The sequence below is a fragment of the Peromyscus leucopus genome, chromosome 11 (genome assembly GCF_004664715.2).
Source record: "Peromyscus leucopus breed LL Stock chromosome 11, UCI_PerLeu_2.1, whole genome shotgun sequence".
Lineage (NCBI taxonomy): Eukaryota > Metazoa > Chordata > Mammalia > Rodentia > Cricetidae > Peromyscus > Peromyscus leucopus.
In genome coordinates, this window is record NC_051072.1 from 2,427,599 (window position 1) to 2,433,598 (window position 6,000).

The following is a 6,000-nucleotide window of genomic DNA, read 5'->3' on the forward strand; positions in this document are numbered from 1 at the left end:
GTGTGCCAGCACACCTGACCTATTTGGGGTATTTTTTAAAAGATTTACTTTTATTTATGTATCTGAGCGAGTGTGTGCCATGAATGTGTGGATGCCCACAGAGAAAAGAGCATCGGATCTCCTGGAGGTGGATTTACAGGCAGTTGGGAGCCACCGGAGTGGGTGCTGGGATTAGAACACAGGTCCTCTGGAGGAGTGGCAAATGCCTTTAACCACACTGGGTCATCTCTCCAAACCTGACGTCTTATTTTTAAACATCTGAACAATGAAGAGAAGCCACCAAGGTGTTACCACCTAGAATGAATTGAGGACCAACGGCAGTCACAAATTCTTTCCATGGGGCCGGTCTGGCAGCGGGGGGTGGGGTGGGGGTTGTGACACCCGAAGTGGCAGCTTTCTGGCATCAGCTGCTTCATTTCGGACGCCACTGGAAACCCATCCCCACAGCGAATATTTAACAAAGGCTGTTAAAGTCGGTGCGGGGGTTTCCTGATGAGCTCTCCCAGCCGAGGGAGCCCCAAGCTTCAGGGTCCGACCCAGCAGCTGCTGCAAGTTACTCTTGCCGGGTTGTTTTGATTTTTCATTAGGAAACGATGAACCAAATTCCAGGGACCGATGAGTCCAAGCTGAGTTAACAAAGGAACAAGGGCAAAGTCAAACAAAACTGCTGACCGTGACAGCCCCTGTGAAGGACGCTGCCCTTGATCACAAGGTTAGGAAAAGAATTCCCTCCGAACCGCCTCTCCAAAGAAAACTGAAACAAGTCAGAAGCGGCGCCTTTGTGCTTCAGGGTATCAGGGAAAGGTACCCAAGGAGAGCACCCCACCATCTCATCTGTTCCCACTTACAGGCTGCCGCTGAAGAGAGGCAGCTAGGAAGCGCCCCTCCCTAATGTGCAGGCCAGGCATGGGGGCGCTTATTGCCCTCTCTCTCTCTCTCTCCACCTCACTTGTCACGTATCTATACTAGGTAAGTAGCTGCCATGCTTTCTTTGAAGGGCTTATATGACACAGCATGGGTCTCACTACAACCCCAGTTTACACCCTCATGACAGATGCTAGGCCAGCTTCACTCCCAGAAACCTGACAGTCACAAACTATGCAACAAGGTTTACTGTCTCACCCCGCTAAGATCGTGGCTAAATTTAGCCATTTTTGGTATCCGAATTAGGTGCTGCTTTTATAAAACCTCACATGTGGAAGTGGCTTTGGAACTGGGCACGAGGCTTTGTTGAGAGCGGCTGAGAGGCTTGGACAGCTTCAATAGGCTTCCGGTGCTTGCAGGAAAGCAAAGCTGAGGCTGTTAGAAATGCAGGGATGGGATCTTCTGAAGCACGCCAGAATGCTGAGCAGTGCTATCCTCAGCCATGGGGACTGAAGTGGATGTACTGGGTGCCTTAGTGAGGATGTCTCAAATCAGAATGTTAGGGTTTGCCAGTTTCCTCCAGTTGCATCAAGTAGGATGCTGATGTGCTGTGGGATGATCCTTCTGTAAACTCTCAATATGTATTACTCCCATTGGTCAATAAAGAAGCTTTTGAGCCAGTAGCCAGGCAGGATAAGGTTGGGCAGAAAAAACAAACTAAGGAGGGAAAGAAGGAGGGCAGAAAGAAAGAGAGAGAGACAGAGAGAGGGAAAGAGAGAGGGAGAGGGAGAGAGGCAGAGCCAGCTGCCAGAGGACCAGTAAAGCTACAGTGCTGTTGTTTTTGCTCTTTTGGGGGCCTCCCACCCAGCTCCGAAATAAATCACACATAGAAGCTTATACTTAATTATAAATGTCTGGCCTTAGCTTGGCTTGTTTCTTGCCAGCTTTCCTTAATTTTAATTATCTGTCTTTTGCCTCTGGGCTTTCCCTGTTCTCGAGATTCTGTAAATCTTACTCTTACTCCATGGCTTGCTGTGTCGCTGGGTGGCTGGCCCCTGGAGTCCTCCTCCTTCTCTGACTATTTTTTCTCTAGATACTTCTTCATTCTTCCTCCTCCCAGCTTTCTCCTTCTATATATTCTCCCTGCCTGCCAGCCCCACAGTCTATTTCTCTATCCTGCCTTGCTAGTGGCCGTTCAGTTCTTTATTAGACCATCAGGTGTTTTAGACAGACACAGTAACGCAGCTTCACAGAGTTAAACAAATGCAACATAAACAAAAGTAACACAACTTAAAATATTATACATTTCCCGCTTTTTGTCTAAATAAAAAGAAAAGGTTTTAACTTAATATAGTAAGACTATATAAAATAACATTTATTAAGTAAGGATTACATTCACAATATTCTGTCCATTTGTAGTTAGCATATTGAGAGAAAATAATGCATTATCTATCCTATCTTAATGAATCCAAAATTTTACACCTAATTTACTTTCTAAGATAACTAAGGAAACCTGCAACTGTAACTATCTAGTCTTCAACTCCATCAAAGACCCAGAAGGATATAATATTATTTAACAACAAACACAGTTGGCTGCCTGAACAGTCACCTAAAGTTTCTCTGCAACATTGTGGCATCCATCTTCAACCTACAGGCCCAGAATATCTGGCAGACTTTTTAGTGAAACAGGAAATTTGAAGGACTATTCAGCTTTGTATTGGCAAAGTTCATCAGTCACTTTCCTCTGTATCCTGCAGAATATCTGGCAGACTCTTCTGTGAAGCAGAAATTTTGAAGCACTTGTTTTGGCAAAGCTCAATAGTCTTTTTCCTGTGTGTCCCTCATGTCCAGTCTGCACATCACATTGTTAGCAGTCAAAGGCAAGAACAGTTTCTTTGCCTAGTGGCTAACCTTGCCACAAAGAAAGCAAACTCCCTAAGGAGTTTCTTCAGTGTCCATCATCTTCTCTGAAGTAAACTGGTGCTGCCAGGAGCAGGTGCAGCTCATTGTCATGAAAACTTTCAGTTAACAAAACATTTTTAAATGCCATATTCTATAGGCCTTTGAAGTATTTGAAGACCATCTATCTATTTAACCTAGAAAATATACCTATCTAAAAATTTGGTTGTTATAAATGACTAACTACTGACCTATGTTTCTTGATTGTCCTATGTAGTTTATAATAATAGCTTTCAAAAACCAGAACTTTACCTTACTTTTTTAAATGAACTGCATAGGTACAATACCTTAAACAAGAGTAGAAACATTTATATAATACATGGTAACAAAACAACCTTAAATTTGTATCAATATACAAAAACCCTTTAGACAAGAGTAGAAACATATGTACAGTGTAATAAAAGTAACTTTAAATTTATATCAATACACAAAAATCCTTTAAACACTATATATATATATATATATTGTGTATGTGTGTGTTGTAACAAAAATTACTTTAAATTTATATCAGTATACAAAAGTCCTTACAAATACAAAATATTTGAGATCAATAGTTGTTCCTTAGTTTATAGTCATTTCAATAATCTACCTTATTATTTAAAGTAGATTCAACAATCTACTCTTCTCTCCTATTATTCTTTTTTAAAAAATATTTATTTATTATGTATACAGTGTTCTGTCTGCATGTGTCCCTGCAGGCCAGAAGAGGGCACCAGATATCATTACAAGTGGTTGTGAGCTACCATGTGGTTGCTGGGAATTGAACTCAGGACCTTTGGAAGAACACTCTTAACCACTGAGCCATCTCTTCAGCCCCCCATCCTATCATTCTTATATTCTCCTAAGTGATAACAAACATCCATAACCCATCAAATAACCAAAGACCACCCATACCCCCAACTCTTGGGAATGTGGGCATAGTTTTCTCCATACTGCTTCCAGCTGTCTGTAGGCGAAGTATCATTAGGGTCCCAGAGAGAAAATTTGAGATAATAGCCAAGTCCTGGGAAGACCAGCTATAATTTTTGTTGATAGATATTACCTGTTAAGGGTCAGGAGGTCTCCCCTGATCAAACCTGATCCATATTAACCCCGAATGAATCCATAACCTCTTATCTCCTGTGAAAACAAAACTCCAAAGCATTTTTTATTTCCATTAATAAATATATTTTTTATTTCTTTTTTAAAGTTAAGGTAGCCCTAAAGTATCTAGGTTGGTTCAATTTTGCAGTCCTGTTCACAAGCCCATGTCTGCCAGCAGCTGTCTCTTGCCCACCAGCCATCAAAAAAATTCAAAATCAATACAATAACATACAGGATCCAGACTCCCTGTGTAATTCCCATTTCTACATGGCTTTTTTTTTTAATTATTGTTTTACTTCTCTCTTTAAAGGACTTTATTTTTAAATTATTCATTTAGAAGTTTTTTTTCCAACCTGGACCTCTTTTATTGCATATCTTTTTGCTGTGGGATGTTCTGTATGTCCTGTGGGAGCCTGTTCTTGGGTTCCTCATGGCTTTACCCAGCAGGTCCGCATAGAGGATGATTAGGACCATGGGCCTGAGTGCAGGTGTCTGAGATGGTCTGCACTTGGCTGTACTGGGGGATGGTCTGTATGTCAAGTTGCTCTGATTGGTTAATAAATAAAACCTGATTGGTCGTGGCTAGGCAAGAAGTATAGGCGGGACTAACAGAGAGGAGAAATAAAAGAAGGCTGAGGCAGAGAGACACTGCAGCTGCCGCCATGACAAGAAGCATGTGAAGGTGCCGGTAAGCCACAAGCCACGTGGCAAGGTATAGATTTATGGAAATGGATTAATTTAAGATAAAAGAACAGTTAGCAAGAAGCCTGCCACGGCCATACAGTTTGAAAGCAATATAAGTCTTTGTGTTTACTTGGTTGGGTCTGAGCGGCTGTGGGACTGGCGGGTGACAAAGATTTGTGCTGACTGTGGGCAAGGCAGGAAAACTCAAGCTACATCTTTTAGCCTTTTTGATTGCATGAACACACTTTAAACTGCTAAGTGGCATGGACCTCTGCCCTAGGCTTTGGCAGAATAATATTAAAATAATATCCTACATGGCAATACTTAGATTAATAGAAATGGGTTAATTTAAATGTAAGAGCTAGGTAGTAATAAGCCTGAGCAATCGGTCAAACATTTATAATTAATATAAGCCTCTGTGTGGTAATTTGGGAAGTGGCTACGGGTATTTGGGAACAGGCAGTGGAAAAGAAGGCTCTGTTTACACTGATGGAGACACTTGAGCAGAAAAAGCAGCTGACACTGTATCTGGGAAGACATGGACAAGTGTCTCTTCACCCCAGATAGAGACCCAGTGACAGACCAAAATAAGGATACCATCAAAGTCCAACCTGGTAAGCCAATGAGTTTATTGGGTGAGAGGTTATTTATAGGATCAGAAAGAATGCAAAGGCAGCTGCATCATTAAAGTTCACCCCAGCATGAGTAACAGCTCATAAAAGCTGACCTCACCATACCACTTGCAGACAGCTCACTGCACCACTTATAGACAGCTCAACAGGTTGGAAAGTTGCCTCTTCCAGGCAGCTAGTCTGGTCTGGTCACTTCAGCAGTCCCTCCTGCTTATCTGACCTTGGGGTCTGATGAGCTTTTGATATGGTCAGTTTCAGGGACTTCCTGGGAGTTCTGAGTTGCTTACTTGAATCTGAAGAGCCTTCTTTAGAAGTCACTGGGTTTTAACAGAGGAAACTGATACATAGCAGGAGCTGGTACTGGGTGGCTTTGGAAATGGTCAGCTTTCTCAGAAGCAAACTATATAAGTATGAACTGGATGCAGGGGTCTGCCAGGAAAGCTGTCACCCAGAGTTCTGGAGGCATGGCCAGAAAACATGTATTTGTGGGATTTCAGGAGCAGGGGAGATAGGTCAGTAGATAACGTGCCTGCTCTGCAATCCAAAGACCTGAGTGCAGATCTAAAACACCCAGACAGAAATCTGGGCATGACAAGAGCCAGCCTGTAACTCCAGCCTTGAGGGAAGGGGAGCAGAGCCAGCATAGCTGAACTGATGAGTATCTGGTTCTGTGAAAGACCCTTTCTCAAACAAAACAAAACAGACAAACAAAAAACAACAAAGGTAGAGCACAATCAAGATAAGACACATTGACATTGGGCTCCCACATGCATATGCA